General features: G+C 40.0%; 1 pseudogene; it reads left to right on the forward strand.

Moving 5' to 3' along the window:
• The first annotated feature begins 10992 nt into the window (after positions 1-10992).
• On the forward strand, positions 10993-11673 carry LOC147626364 (germin-like protein 8-5 pseudogene; annotated as a pseudogene).
• Positions 11674-17580: the final 5907 nt, after the last annotated feature.

Here is a 17580-nt window from a genome sequence, read left to right on the forward strand (position 1 = left end):
TCATTGTAGAATATGCTGCCACCTTCTCCCTTAAACTCTCCTACGATGTGGTATGAGTGACCAACATAGTGAAGCCGTTGTATTTATTTCCTCCCTATGTCTCCAAACTTTTGTAGGTGTTGAAAGTAGCTTTGCTTTAATGCCTTTAGCCTCAAGGAGGGATGACACTGACTTCTGCATGGCACTATAACTCTTACGACTCACTCCACTTGAATCCATGGCGAATTGAATATCCACCGCAGCTGAAACTGTATTGTTGGTTATAAATTCATCCACTATATCTCGTTAAACCACCTTCAACTACTTCTCTTTTATCATTTCTCTTGCCGTTCTTGATGTCACGAATGGTTTTAGTTGCTTTGCTAGATTAAGATTGGGATTGATATTCTCTTTGTCAGGATGTATGACAACCCTACAAATATAGCACTACTCATTACTAACGTAGAGAACATGTAAATCACAAAGAGGCCCAGCAAATAAAATAAGATTAATTGCTAACATAAAAGACATGTGAATGGGAATCCATTTAGTGCAATATTACCTTATGGCTTGGATTCTCTTCTTTAGGCCTCCAAAACCGAGCCTCAAGTTCTCGACGTTTTTGAGCTTTCTTTTTCGTATGTATGTCCAATGATTGTGTCTTTTTCTCTATATTTGCGGAGGTCACTTCTTAGTTTATTGATTTGACATTCTTGTTCTTCCAATCTAACTTTTTGTGTCTTGCATTCCCCAGACAAGCCAAGAAGCTCATTTGCTAAGTGTTGTGAATAATGCCTTTCTCTTTCTTACATGTAAGAAATTGACTTGCAATATCCTAGTAGTAAGCCTGTGGCGCCATCACCTGCAAAACATAAGAGAGTTGTGGGATTTGAAAAGGTGAAGCAGTATGGGGGTCAATAGGATAGATGGAGCCATCACACCAAAGGTCTATGTGTTGCTTCCTCAATCACCTCATATGATCTTTAACATCTAATGAGAGCAATAGTTGTCCACTTCTACGTTTTTGAATGGATGCATACGCACTATCTAGATCAATGTGAAAATGGTACTTCCTCTTAATGCTTTCATGATTAGACTTTTCACTAGAATGAGTGTGTACATGGTTGTTCTCCATTGGAGTGTTCTAGGAATGAGTAAGTATACTATATGATGCAGAGTGAAAGAATATGACTGGCTATGGTGAGAGAAGGCTTGTATTTGTCTTTTGAAATTAGAGATGAAGGTTCTAATTCCCTCCAAACTGTCTTCCCTCTTGAACTAGCTTTATTCTTGTAGTTTCAAATGTATCATTTCAAAGAAGGTTCCCACGAACTTTAAGACGACCGCCTGGGAGAAAATTTACCTCTCTGGCTCAGAGACTACACTTTTATGACTTTTACATTCTCTTTATTTTAATATTTCAAGATTTTTTCTAGAGAGAGAAAATAAGAATCGACCATTTTCTTACAAGGCCCTACAAATGACCTCCAAAATGTCCTAATGCTCGTCACTTTTCTTACATGGTTAAAGAAATATAGGAGATAGAGCCCACTTGTTCTGAGCAAACACTTTGAAAATGGGAAGATGCCATGGATGCAAGTATGATATGAGAATTAGTGTGATATGGAAATTAGTGCATTTGACCAAGGATAAGAAGGGAATTGGATGTAAGTGGGTTTACAAGGTCAAGCATAATTCAGATGGATCTGTATATGAATAGATATAAGGTAAGACTAGTTGATGCACAGAAATCTAGCATTGACTATGAGAGGAGATCTTCAGTCACTACAAGGGATCGGGCTCATACTCGCGCTCCTAGCCGCTAAAAATGACTTGTGAAAAAAAGTAGCGGGCCCGTGTATCAGCGCGTGTATCATCGCGGCCACAGACATGCGTGTAAAAGCGCGTGTATAGGACGTTCCAGACGCGCTTATACACGGGTGTATAGCCGCGTTCTGTGCAGTTCAGATGTACTCAGATGCGTTGATATATGCGTCTATACACGCGTTTTTTTAATTTAGATGCGCTTATACACGCGTAATTGTCAGTTTTGACGCATTAATACACGCGTATTTTACAGATTATCCGCGTATATACACGCGGTTTTTAGCAATTCTGACGCATTTATACACGTGAACAGAGAGCAAAAAAAAAAATCCACAGAGTGCTATTTGGTGCCTGAATACTACTCTAGCATTCCAACACCCAATAACACTCTCTGGATTTTTTTTTTTTGTGCATTAGACCATCCACGAAGAACATATGCACGAGGGAGATTAAGACAAGAACGACATGAATGCATACATTGTCAATACACGATTCAAGACAGACATGAATGTAATACTATCGATTCACGATTCAATATTACTATCAAAATTTCATACATGTATACAAGGGAGTCCATATCTCGAAGTAGCCCATGGCTTCAGTTTACAAAAAAATATATACAACCACATCCTCAATATGGAATGTGATACTATAAGTCTGAGTACTTCTCAGACCCAGATGATGACTCGGTGCTCCCTCCATGCTCAGATGAGCTCACATCGGTCGGAATGTCCGATGAGTAGTGCTCACGTCCACCCTCTGCAGTGGCGGCGGGTGGATCATCAGCAGCTTGTGCCTGTTCAAGTAATATATAGTATATAAGTATATATATATGTAATTCAATAAACCAAAATCATTCGTTTAGAATTTTCAAGTACCTGTCGACCGTATGGTCTCATGGCCATCTCAAACTGTGCGTCCGTAATACGTCCCTCGGCTTTGAAGATGGCCCATGTGTCACGTCTGCTATGCCGGTGAGCATACGCAGTATCGTGGGTTGTGGGCTTCCTCCTCGTAACCCGTCGCTGTATCATAATCAACACAATTTGTAAGATTAAAACAATCATAGAATCACCTCCCTCCCCCTCGCATCCATCACTATCCTGCCCCTATCCGTCACATCATAGCAGACCACTCTCTCCACCTCTCTCATCTCCTCCTCTTCCGAATTGTCTCCTCTAACTCTTCTCCCTCTATCTCCTCTCTCACCGCGTGTCCTACTACCTCCCCCACCTCCCCCACCAAAGCACCCGCCGCATCCTCCACTCCCACTCTTCCTACTGCTGTGCGGGTGGAGTCACGACTGGGGGATTGTCTACGTGACGGTGGCTGTGAGCCCTGACGTGACGGTGGCTCTGTGAGGGAGCACGTGATGGTGGCTGTGAGGGTGTGAGTGAGTGTGTCTGGGACGAGGTATGTCTCCTCAGTGGACATGGAAGAGGAGAAGCTGCATGCCGTCTCGTCGGACTCGTAGGAATAGACGGCACTGGAGTGCCCTGGATACTCGCGGTAGGGGTATAGACACCAGGCAGGGAAGGAGGGGGATGGACATACATATACTCTGTAAGCTCAACTGGACCAGGATGGCGCCCAAAATGATTCAGCATCTCCATCAGCCAATTGCTGTATGCAAATGGATCGGATGAAGAACCTGGAATATCCATAAAGAACCTGCAACAAAAATCTTCATGTACATCATGGGCTGTCTCTTGACTCACACAAATATCATCATTCAAGTCAGTTGTGTTGCCTGCAAATCATAGAAATAGGAAACGTAGTCTCGTGTATACACCCGTGCAAAAACGTGTGTATACACCCGTCAAAAAATACGTGTATACACCCGTCCAGAAACGCGTGTATATACGCGTGAACAGACTCTGCAGACAGGGTACACGCGCTTTTACACGCATTTCTACATGCGACCTGTGAATTTTTTTTTTCAAAAGGACCGACCTCCGACAAAGACAAAGTGTCCTTATAAAAGGACCACTGTCGCCCCCTGTCAGAATCATTCACCCAATCGTGTACATAGAAGCAAAAGGACGGAGACAAACCCAAAAAACAAAGAGAAAATAGCATAAACAAATCTGAGGAAGGAGACAAGGCACAGGACAAACTGACTCACCTCTGAAAAAGTGAGTCTTCTTTCTTGCTCGGTTTCCTCCCGTGTGTGCTCCTTCTCTGCTTCCTCCTTGCACTTAGGTTTCGTTTTTGTTGGAAGAGGCGAAAACGAAAGCAGTGTTGATATGTTAGTTCAAAATTTATATTTGGGGAAGGCAGGCTATTTTTAGTTTAAACAGACCGTCGCGTTTATAAACGCGTGTATGTTCGCATGTATGATAATTTAGCTGCGTTTATACACGCGTTTTGTAGGAATTACCCGCGTTAATACACGCGATTTTTAGAAAATAGCCGCGTTAATACACACAATTTTTAGGAAATAGCCGCGTCAATACACGCGATTTCTATACTTTCATTAAAAACATATTATGATTTTGTGTTTTCTGGTTTGTACATAGGATGTCATCAACCTCTTCAAGCAGTTCTGGGGAAGATGAGACAATGCATCATCGTAATCGCGATGTGTGGTTGGGACAACAGATCAAATGTATGTGTAATCGATGTCAAGGATGCATTGTACGAGCACGTCGAATTACCTTGAATCACATCTCCATGTATGGAGAATGGAATCAAACAGGTTTAGAGGTGATGCTTCAAGTAAGTGTTTTCCAAGTCTTGTACATTGAAATTAAATTTTGTAATGCCATAAACCATACATACATGTGCTCTTATGTGCGCAGTTCATACTACCTACTAGCATCGACCATTGTGCAAATAAGAGTTTGAAAAAATGTATTTATAAGATGGGCGAGCTTGTGAGGTATGTAAAACCCATGTCAGATCACCCTTTATTATACCTTGCAAAATGAACATGCATGAGGTATAACGTACTATTTATTTATTTTTCAGATATGTTAGTTCCAAAGCAATTGATCCGGCCACGTTGGATGATGCGCGTGTTATGGCAGTGGAGGTGGTTTGTTTGGTAGAGGAGACTTTTCCGTGAACCATTCTCACAAGTCAACTACATCTCATTGTGCATTTAGTGGACGAAATCGCTTTATGTGGTACTGTGCATGCACGTTGGATGTTCTTCCTAGAGCGCTTCATGAAGACCTTAAAAGACTTTGTGAGGCAAAGTGCAAGGCTTGAAGGAAGCATGGCTGAGGGTTGGTTGATACAAGAGTCTCTTGTATATATTTCAGAATTTCTTGGTCAGGTGGACAGCTCTTTGCCACGACTATGGAGCAATGAAGAGGACTTGAGGATGACCTCTATTGTGCCTCAAGGAAAAGGACAGAGTAAAGTAATTGACAGAACATTGATTGATGATCTCAATTTCACTTGTATCCTTAATAGTGATGTGATGAGCAGATGGGTTACAAGATATGAGGATGCAAAGACAAAAAGGCAAGCAGAAAGAGCTCTCTTTCGGAGGTAACATGGCTCTCGGAAGGCGTACCCTAAGCATCTAGCAACACTTCCGAATGATATCCATGTTGATTGGTTGCATGAGGAAATGGAGAGAGCAGAGAGCGACGAGGGGCTGCATATCACGGCGGAAGAATGGGAGTATGCACGAGGATGCATGTTAAATGTACATAGAACTAATGTTTTGCATTAGTTGCAAGTGATTTGCTTTTAATATTTATTCACATTGCTTACACAAATATTGCTTCTATTGTGGTCCAGTGCACTATGTTCAATGCTATATGGTGTGAAGGCAAGCATTTTCGAACACAAAGAATTGATGAAAAGAGAAATACACAAGATTGCGGTGTCATTAGTAGCTTTGAGGGAGCTAATGGAAAAATGGATGATTATTGTGGCATAATCCAAGACATATTTAGGCTTGACTTTCGTCGCTTCTTTGTGTATGTTTTGGATGTCAAATGGCAAATGAACGTGGTGGAAAAAGGGCCTGATGCAACGATAAAACGCCATGCAAGTGGATATGTAACTATTGACTCTACAAAGTTTTGGCAAACAAAGAAAGATAGGCTCGTATTGCCACAACAATGTGAGCAGGTATGCATTTTTTTACTATTGTGTTTCATGTACATATATATCTAAGCTTGCGTACCCCTTGACTTTTGATATGCTAATTAATTACTGTACTATGTGTATTTGAGTAGGTTATCTATCTACCAATGGTGCATGACATTAAATGGTGGTACGTCATCCCTATTGCACCACGTTCCAAAGTGATGTATAATACATTCACTGATATGGAGCATATGGAGGATGTAACAAGCCGCAATGAAGATGATGTCGAACATGCCATTGAAGATGTTGTGATCGATGATCAAGAAATAAGAGATGATCATGATAATGAGGATGAGCGTGCCATTTCTCATGATCATGAGAATGACCCTACCATTGAGAATGATGGTGATGTTGATGAGGATGATCAGGACATCGATACCATTATCAATGGATATAGAATATCGATAGTGGAATAAATTTAATCGTAGCCTTACAAATTGATCAAATGGATATTGATGTTGATCGTTTGGCAAGGATGGATCTTATTGAAGATGGATCGAATCCTAACCAATCCGTCAAATGGATATTGATGTTGATCGTTTGGCAAGGATGGATCTTATTGAAGATGAGATCGAATCCTAACCAATCCGTCACTGTACATTCTAAATTGATGACATTTCTATCATCTCATATGCATGATTTATTTTTGAATATATTTCATTGTTGTAAATGCATGTAGTGGGATTGTGTAATGATGTATACTGTAATGTACTATGAGATGGTTTAAAGAAAATAGTTTTTAATTTTGTAAAGGAATTCAGTTTTTCTTTACCATGCGTGTATTAATCCGTGTATAGTGGCGTGTATTAATCCGTGTATGGTAGCGCGTATTAATCCGTGTATATTAGCGTGTATAGATGCGTGTATTACTGCGTGTATATAAACGCGTTTATACACGCGTTGATAAATGCAAATATACACGCGAACTTAAATGATAAAATACACGCGCCCGATTCTATTCAAATACAGGTGCGACCATACACGCGCTCGTAATTTATCGCATGTATGAAACGCGTGTATGGCAGCATTGTCTTGTAGTGAGTCTGATTATGAGAGCTATCAAATGGTTGGTCTTTACATTAGATGGGTATAAAGAATGCATTCTTGCATGCTAATTTGCAAGTTTACATAATGATGTAGCCACTAGGTTATGAGAGCAATGCACATCCAAATTTTGTGTGCAGTTTATGCAAAGCCTTGTATGGCTTGAAGCAGGCACCCAAAGCATGGTCAAACAACATCGGAAAATATCTTGTTACCATATAAAGGAAGCCATATTGATGGATTTTTCCTCTTGTATAATCTTCTTTAGGCTACTAATGATAAAATATATAGGTTACCTTAAGTTCGCTTACCATGTCAGTGGATCATTTATGAGCCTTCACCTTCTCTTATTTTTCTACTTCACTACATTTTCCATATACGATTAATCTATTAGGATAACCCCTATTTTATGTAAGGACCTTTCCTAAACCGCTCTACACCTATATTTCTAGATTTGATGAAGCTAAGTTCATAAATTCCATCTACATGGTCCTATTAATGGTTCCACTTTCAAACACGAATACATTTTAGGCATCATCTTTTATTTTTTCATTGAAAACATATTTTCAATAAAAAAATATATTTTTAATTACTTCATCTTTTAAAAACATATTAACCTTTTTTATATTACATGAAGTAATTATTTTTGTATGCATCAAATTTTTAAAAAAAACGTAAACCGGTTATTCATACCTTAACAAGTGTACTCTTTAAAACTATTACAACTATTTATACTTAGTTTTAAATTTTTGATTATATGCTTATCCAACCTAAGTTTATTCTGCATTGATAAATTTCCATAAACTAAATTTAATCCACATTTGTATACTTATGTATATAGTTTAGAAAAGAAAATTGGATACTAGTAGAATTTTAGATCTTATTTTTGAACAAAAATTAATTTAGTAATGTTAGTTTAAAACATCAAATACTTGAACAAATTATAGACCTTAATATTTATATAGTTACTTTTTAAAAAAATTAGTGTAATATATAATAAGAAACAAACCTGATGGAGGATATAGAGATAAACTATAATTTAAAAATATAACTAGGACATGGGTTTCTCCTTATTTTGTGTAATGCAATGAGTTTCTGATCCAATGCATAGGCTTGAATTGTGGCTACAAATGTGAATGCAACGCATGAAGCTTTGGCATGGATTAGTCCCCAATAATATGCATACCAAATTTTGATCCCATAAATTACAGTAGAAGGGGAGATCCTCCCCAGAAATCTGCTAGTATCCACATGATTAAAGCTCATGTATGGTAGGTGGAACATGTCCATGATGTGAGTGTAGGAGAAGAACTTGTGCAAAAACAAATGGAAATTCAGGTTCAAGCCATGGACATGGTGCCCCTTTGAGAGAGAGAGAGAGAGAGAGAGAGAGAGAGAGAGAGAGAGAGAGAAAGCGAGATGTGATAGCCAACAATTGAGAGAGATTGCACATCACAATGATGTTTGTACTATGAGAATAATTCCGCCATGTATAAGAGACATAGGGAGATGTGATAGTAGCCCAACAATTGAGAGAGATTACACATCACAATAATGTTTGTACTAGGATAATAGTTCCACCATATATAACAATAATGATTGTATTATGATAATAATTCCACCATATACAATGATTATATAGGCATGAGGGCCTTATCTTATATTCTTTTATTAAGGGGTTGTTCACACAGCACTTGACAATTACTAGACTCCGAAATATCCAACAAACCCCTCTTCAGAGTGAAGTGTCAGCTAAGAGTGATACATAACCTTCAATATGATGATTTGGGCTCTTAGATTGCAATCATGTAATACAAAAGCACACAATGATGCCAACACATGAAATTCGCATGTTAGGTCCAATTGCGTACATTAGTCTGTTTATAGACAATCCTCTCTCTCTAAGTAGGGAAAGTAAGATAAAAAGAAGCAAACCCTTCTATAGAAGGCTTATAAAAAAGATATCCAAATATTGAGATGTTGGGAGACATCCCTAGCATATAACCCATAAATCATACATAATTAGAAGATAATGTTGGAAGTTTGAAAAACTCACCACGTTGGTGTAATGTCTATGAAGATCATCCTTTGATGTCATTACCAAGCGATTCACACTTGGACTATGATTTTGCAGCTCAAGGGCCAAGGGAGAGTACCTCTTAATGCTCGATTTAAAAGCTATAATGAAGGATTTGTTGTTGATGTGGCATGGTCGCTTTAATGCAAAAGGATTTCTTGTGGAAAAGCTCCAAAAACTTATCGGTGTGCAAGGTCTTCAATTTGATGAAGTGCCGAATTCTTGATTGTGTAGAGGCTATACTTACGCCAACTTTACCTTAATTTTTGAAAAGCCGCAATTTCTTGTGGCTTCAAGAGCTTAAATTTGTTGGTTTTTTCCATACTTGAGAAAAGCATCAAATTTTTTTTCAAGGCAATGCCTCTGATTTGATGATTATGCAATGCTCCCCCACCTCCCTAAAAGCATATGCAAAAATGTAGTGTAGTTTGGAGGAAGCGATTAACGCAACAAATGAAGGGGGTGGATATATATGGGAATATCAACTCACAAATCAATGATTTGGAACTTGAGAACTTCAAAAAACTGAAGGTGATTAGGGTTAATCACTTGATTAGTAAAGGAAATCGATGATTGCTTGGTTTTCATCACCCACTTGATGGTTTGCCTTTAAACTTGAAACTCAGTTAGCTTGTATCACCGATTAGAAGACCCTAAGAGAAATTGTTCATTTTACATGTAGCCCTCAATGCTATAAATTATGTTTTTCCATGAGTTTATGATGTGTTTTCACCACATTTTCTTTGAGTTGAAATAAGCCCCTCGAGGTCAGGTAGCTCTGTGTTATCTTCAAAACACACTAAAAATCTCAAAGAATGATTCTCTATAGAGGGAGAACAAGGAAAAACATTGCCAGGGGGTGCCTAGGCAAAGAGGAAAAAAGGGTTCTTACTAAATGAAAGGTGATTAATGGGAGTATCATGGATCAAGGCTCTGATACTATATTTGTGTTTGCATGATTAGAGCTCATGTTATGGTGGGTGGAAGGTGCCAATGATGTGAGTGTAGGAGTAGAACTTGTGCAAAGAGAGATGGCGGTTCAAGCCATCGAGATAGTACTTAGAGAGAGGGATAGAGAGAGAGGGAGAGGGAGAGGGAGAGAAAGATGTGATAGCTAATAATAGCGAGAGATTGCATAATGCAACAATGATAATACTTTCACCATGTACAATGATTTATATAGGCACCAAAGCCCCATCTTATGTTCTCTTATTAAGAGGGTGTTCACACACAAGTGGGGGACACTTAACTAGACTTTAAAATATCCAAAGAAAAATGTGCCTTTTGTGCCTTTAAAATGTGGCAAACACTTAGAGAGCTTAGGTTTGTTTCACCCCTACTAGCACATAGACCCCCCCCTCTCTCTCTCTCACCCCTACTAACACATCTCTCTCTCTCTCTAAGATTCATCAGAAAAAAGGAAGGAAGGCGAGTCACAATTCTCTCTCTCTCTCTCTCTAAAAGATTCATTTGAGAACAGGAAGGCGAGTCACATTCACACCCGTGTCACGTGTGGTCCCAACTTCCAAAAGGACTTGGACCAACAAATTATGTTGACTCCTTCGTCCTGCGTGGCACGTATGGCCGGCACATCCGTGGCACGTAGAGGATAGAAGACTACAGCGAGCGTCAGGATACAACATAAATCACAAGGTGATGGTCGGAGACTACGTCAATCACTGTGACGTCCTCCCTTCCGGCAGATCAGATAGCGGGAACGTCGACCGGGTCGGCATGGACATGGACTCTTTCTTAGAGCGGATAGGACTGGTTCCTTGGAGAGCGGATGATAAGACTCGTTCTTTCCAGCCAGCGGCGTCGTGCAGCATATAAATACGACGTCAGGCGCATGAGGATCGGCGTAGCCTATTCTTCTGATCATCTATCTCCAATATCACAGCTTTCGCTCCTCATCATCTCCAATATCCCAGCGTGCTCACAGTCCGCAAGCCACAGCTATGGCAGCAGCTAGCAGCTTTCTGCTTCTACTGGCGGTGATGCTCATGTCTCCGCTCATATTAGAAGTGAGGGCCGCGGATGAAGACCCTCTGCAGGACTTCTGTGTGGCGGATAACACCAGCATGATCACCCTCAACGGGTTCGCCTGCAAGCCGGCCGATGAGGTGCAGGACGCCGACTTCAAGTTCACGATGCTTGAGCATCCCGCCAAACCTATCAAAGGGCTGGGCGTCTCCGTCAACCTGGCCAGTGCAGCCAACTTCTTTGCTCTCAACACGCAGGGCCTGTCCATCGCCCGCATCGACTTCGACCCCAAGGGATTAAACCCGCCCCACGTTCATCCCCGCGCCACCGAGGTGCTCTTCCTGGCCGAGGGCACGCTCAAGGTGGGCTTCGTCACCGCCACGCCCAACAATACCCTCTTTGAGCAGACCCTCTCCCCCGGCGATCTCTTTGTCTTCCCTCGCGGCCTTGTGCACTTCCAGCTCAACCCCGACGAGCACCAATCCGCCCTCGCCATCTCCGCGCTCAATAGCCAGAACCCGGGCACCTCGCAACTCGCCGCCGCTCTCTTCGACGCCTACCCACCCCTCCCCGAGGAGGTGCTAGAGATAGCCTTCGGCATCGGCAAGGATGAGGTGGAAAGCCTCATTGCCAGCGTCGCCAAAACCCTTTCTTAGCTTGATTAGACGCCGCCAACTTATACACGCGCACTCTCGTGAATAAACTACCGTCACAAAGTTCTCTCTCGTGAATATTTCTTTTGAAATAATGACACTGTTTTCTTATCTCACGTGATTGACAAAAAAAACTACATGGGCCATGGCCTCACAAAATTTTATGAATATTGTCCATTGTGTAACTAGGTTTTAAAAACTTGCTTATCACGTTTTTAGAATATAACTATACCTTTACAACTTATACACACTCATAGGTTTATGAAAAAGAGAGATAGATATTGAGAGAGAGAGAGAGAGAGAGAGAGAGAGAGAGAGAGAGAGAATGTGTTCTTCATAATCAATGGAGATGATTGAGATCTAGATTGAGATTCAAATCAAGACTCTGAGTGAGATCAAGGTCAAGATTGAGGTTGAGACAAATACTGTGCTCGGTTATATTGTTTGGAAAATTTCATTTTAAGTCCCTACAGAGGCTAGAATGTGCAAAATTGTTATATTTGAGTCTTTGCAAGACGAGAGTGAAAGTGTGTGTAAGTGTGTTATAATAATTTTCTAAGATTAAAATTGACCTCTCTACTACAGAGGTTAAAAGAGTCTCTACAGAGATGCGAGTGCAATGCGAGTGATGGATCGCGGGTGGTCGGATGGATCAAGCTTCTTTTAGAGTAATACATGTCATTAACGAAGAAAACATAAGTTGTTGATAATGCACAAACTGTGAATGGGAGATATAATTGGATATCTTACCCTTATAATGACATGTCTCATTTTTGGGATACTCCCTAATGGGATAATCTAACCACCAAGGGTAATATTCCTTCTCCCAATCACTAAGCCCATGATCTTGCATCCAAGAGGGAAAAATGCATCCCTTCCTAGAAGAATCTATCCACTCCTCGAGAAAATCAAGCATATCCTCATCAATAGAGTGCTCATCATGTAGCTTCACTTATTAGGGGACATTTGAACATATTTTGTGACTTTTACTAATAAAAGTAATTAGCAACGGACCAATAAGAATAGAGGATTATGCACATTTGTTCTCCTTTGAATATAGCGAGGGAGACTAGGCTTTCAGTAATTAGCAACAGACCAATAAGAATAGAGGATTGTGCACATTTGGTCTCCTTTGAATATAGCGAGGGAGACTAGGCTTTAGGGAGGGGGACTAGGTTTTCAGTACTAATAATTACCCTTGTCCCTTTAAAAAAGTAGAGGGTTTAGGGTAGGTATGGTCCCACCATTTTTCGTGGCTCAAAAAATCCTTAAAATTTTGAAATTTTTTGAGATCCCCCCAAAACTCACTTCCCCCCCAAAAACCCATCTCAAATTTCATTGTAGTCAAAAATTTCATTTTCAAGTCCGCTTTCCCTCTTGAACGTCCAAATCAAACTCTTTCTCCCTTCCTTTTCCATCTCTATCTCATTTGCCCAACCCTAATGAAACCATTAAAGCCCGAAACCCTAAACTTTCTCCTCCATCTTAATCTCTCTGCCTTCTCAGAGCTCCATCTCTTTCATCTTCAATGCTCCCGTAAAACCCTAGTTTGCACATCATCTTTGATCTCTTTCCTTTTTACTCTGTAACCCTAACCTTTCTACTCTAGCTTCCAAGAAGATATGGCCGCACATCATCTCTAATCTCTTTCCTTTTTACTGTAACCCTAACCTTTCTACTCTAGCTTCCAAGAAGATATTGCCGCACCAAGAAGACTATAAGACGAGATCGAGGAGATATCCCTGCACAATAAGAAGGACGATGATGGTGCTTGGGTGGGAGAGGCATTTTGTAAGAAAACCCTAGTTTGCACATCATCTTTGATCTCTTTCCTTTTTACTGTAACCCTAACCTTTCTACTCTAGCTTCCAAGAAGATATGGTTGCACATCATCTTTGATCTCTTTCCTTTTTACTGTAACCCTAACGTTTCTACTCTAGCTTCCAAGAAGATATTGCCACACCAAGAAGACTAAAAGACGAGATCGAGGAGATATCCCTGCACAACAAGAAGAACGATGATGGTGCTTGGGTGCGAGAGGCATTTCGTAAGATCGCTTACGTTTATCTATAGCCTGCTGCAATCGGGCCTCACCGACCTCGAAGACAAAATATACTGGAGCACCATTGGAAAGGTTGTTTACAAGGCTTCAAGAAGGCAAGCAATGGAAAACTAGTGGCCATGGTACAACATGTTTACACATGTTTTTAGAATATAACTATACCTTTACAACTTATCCACACTCATAGGTTTATGAAAAAGAGAGATAGATATTGAGAGAGAGAGAGAGAGAGAGAGAGAGAGAGAGAGAGCGTGTGTTCTTCATAATCAATCGAGATGATTGAGATCTAGATTAAGATTCAAATCAAGACTCAGAGTGAGATCAAGGTCAAGATTGCGGTTGAGACAAATATTGTGCTTGGTTATATTGCTGGGAAATTTCATTTTAAGTCCCTACAGAGGCTAGAATGTGCAAAATTGTTATATTTCAGTCTCTGCGAGAGGAGAGTGAAAGTGTGAGTCTGAGTGTGAGTGTGTGTGAGTGTGAGTGTGAACTCGTGTGAGTGTGAGTGTTAGTGTGTTATAATAATTTTCTAAGATTAAAATTGTGATAAGCCCTCTACTATAGAGGTTAAAAGAGTCTCTACAGAGATGCAAGTGCAATGCGAGTGATGGATCATGGGTGGTCGGATGGATCAAGCTTCTTTTAGAGTAATACATGTCATTAATGAAGAAAACATAAGTTGTTGATAATGCACAAACCATGAATGGGAGGTATAATTGGATATCTTACCCTTATAATGACATGCCTCATTTTTGGGATACTTCCCAATGGGATAATCCAACCACTAAGGGCAATATTCCTTCTCCCAATCACTAAGCCCATGATCTTGCATCCAAGAGGGGAAAATGCATCTCTTCCTAGAAGAATCTATCCACTCCTCCACAAAATCTGGCATATCCTCAATAGAGTGCTCATCATGTAGCTTCACTCATTAGGGGGCATTTGAACATATTTTGGGACTTTTACTAATGAAAGTAATTAGCAACCGACCAATAGGAATAGAGGATTGTGCACATTTGGTCTCCTTTGAATATAGGGAGGGGGACTAGGCTTTCAGTACTAATAATTACACTTGTCACTTTAAAAAAGTAGGGGGTTTAGGGTAGGTATGGTCCCACCATTTTCGTGGCTCAAAAAATCCTTAAAATTTTGAAATTTTTGAGATCCCCCCAAAACTCACTTCCCCCCTCAAAAACCCATCTAAAATTTCATTGTAGTCAAAAATTTCATTTTCAAGTCCGCTTTCCCTCTTGAACGTCCAAATTAAACGCTTCCTCCCTTCCTCTTCCATCTCTATCTCATTTGCCCAACCCTAATGAAACCATTAAAGCCCGAAACCCTAAACTTTCACCACATGTGATCCCACAATCTCATAAAAAATCATCATGGTGGAGATGAAAACAATGTTGCACAAAATGTGCATCATGTGAACGATCATCAAACTGATATAGAAAAGATACTATCGAATAATGACACGGCTCAGCCGGGGTACTTTCTATCCCATCTACATGGGCCTCTACATGTCAATAGCTAATGTGGACCATAAATAGCAACTTGGTGAGGTAAGCAAGAGAGACGATTAGGACACAAAAAATAAAATAAGTAATATAGCTCAAACACGAAACAAATATTATGAAATATAACCATCGCCTACTCCGAGAAGTAATACTCAGATTGTATCGCCTGAAAAAGGTGTAAAGGTGTAGTTCTCTACAAAATCAACCACTGAGATGACCACACCAATAGGAAATTCTGCCAAGCATGCTAGGAATTGACGATCCTACTGCTTGGCACAATGATTGTGCCATATATAGGGGTATATCTTCTCCCTAAATGTGGTTGTGAAGTGAGAATGTGGTGTATGTTTTTCCATGAGATGCAACTTCTTGGACTGCCCACCACTCTAGAGCTAGTGTGTCACATACTCATAATGTCGCCATGGCACTATCTCTTCGTCACTTGCATCAAGATCTACCATCTGTAGATCTGCAAGTGAACCACATGATGTGAAATTGCTCTCCACACAAGGCATCATATGGAAATGGGCATCCTCTGTGCGTGCACACAAAAGAGAGTGGATGAAATTATGAGGACTACGAGGCAACTCTTTATGCCCACTAAGAGAACGGAACACATCATAAAAAATTTGAAACTCAACATGGTAGTGACAACAACATTTGTCACACGATGTCGTGAGAACCTCACAAACCAAGGCTTACACCCCTCAAATGACCCTTGCTCGATTTTAAGATCTGGATATGATGCCACAAACTGAGAAAACAACTCTGTTTGGGTCGTTTTAAGAAAGCAAGCACCGTGCTCAATGAACACTCCTCTTGTCGCTCTCTTACGCAAAGATTTCTTGAAAATTGGCAAGGCACGATAATAAACCTCCCAAAAACTTTCGATCAAGGCTCTATTGGTTTCATCTAGTAGGTGATCATGCCTAGCTACACGACCACTACTCACCCCCACGAAGCAACCTCATTGGCATCGAAACTTTATTGTCTAATAGACCCAATTCTAAGTGCATGTGGTGCTATGGAAAGGATGCGAGATGTGGTACTCGCCTTACCCTTCATTTGGGAGCTTCTTATGGCTACCACAATAGCCCGTTGAGTAGCCAAAGCATCCGCAGAGTTCTCTTCTTGTTAACTGTATAGGAACGACGAACACTTTGTAGCACCGCCATGCTAGCTCTCCTCTCTCTTCGACCTCCAATGTTAGAAAGCACCCTACAGTTGGTGGCCATGTTAGGCAGATCGATCAAAGCACCAAGCACGCATGCTTGTGAGGTGATGAAGGCGTGAGGTCTTTGAAATAGGATTGGAAGATTGCATGGGCATGACGATGCACCCCTGACTTTAATAGTTATTTCCTATCCACACTATGGGCGCCCAAAGGAGGGGGATGGGTTCTGGTGGAAGAGAAGGGGGCTCAAGAAGGGCGGGTTCATGTGGATTATCTAAACTAAGGGATAGTGGGGGGGAAGAGGGCGGAGGGAGAGGAAGTGTAAGAGGAGGAGAAAGGCTTGGATCATCGACAAAACAGAAGGTGTTGCTCGTTGACGTGCTCTCCACTCTCTCTTTCTCTCACACGAGCTACCCTTTTCCTCTCCTCCTCTTGAACTTGGTGGATGGGGGGAAGTCTAGTCCTATCACGTTTCTGACTCGTACGACTTTGAGAACCCATTCTCAAGGAAGCTAAGAGAGAAAAATTTATGAAGGCTCAATGATGGGATAGTACTAGAGATGTGTGTGGGATATTCCTAGAGATGTGTGTTTATATAGGAAAAAAAGGTTATCCACTTCAAATCTCATTGGATTTCCTATCTAAGATTGAATGGATAATTAAGATAAACATAAAGATAAAAAGAAAACTATTATCCACTTAAAAATTCATATTATTAATAAAAAATACTTACAAGTCTAAATATTTATCATTACTAGATATATAAATATATCTTTTATTTTATAATTATGTAACTGTATTTTCTCTTATAATTTATTTTTTAAAATTTTATTCAAAGATTTTTTCTACACAAAATATTTTTAAGAAATAGTAAATTTTAAAATTAAATAATATAAACTTTAAAAATAATATTATTTATCTAATTTTAAAACATAATCCTTTAAAATTAGTGATTTTATATGTATATTTTATTATTTAAAATTCTATATTTTATTTTTCTTTTTTTAAAAATACTAAAAATATATTAAATTAACTTTTTTAAAAATATATTTTTGAAAAAAATAAAAAGGTGGGAAGAAGGTGCCACGTGTCACAAGCGTGCATGCTAGGTGGCATTTTCTTGACATGTGGCACTATTATGTGGCTGCCATGTC

Source organism: Cibotium barometz, chromosome 22 (genome assembly GCF_041138505.1).
Source record: "Cibotium barometz isolate CiBa-2024 chromosome 22, ASM4113850v1, whole genome shotgun sequence".
In the NCBI taxonomy this organism is placed as follows: Eukaryota; Viridiplantae; Streptophyta; class Polypodiopsida; order Cyatheales; family Cibotiaceae; genus Cibotium; species Cibotium barometz.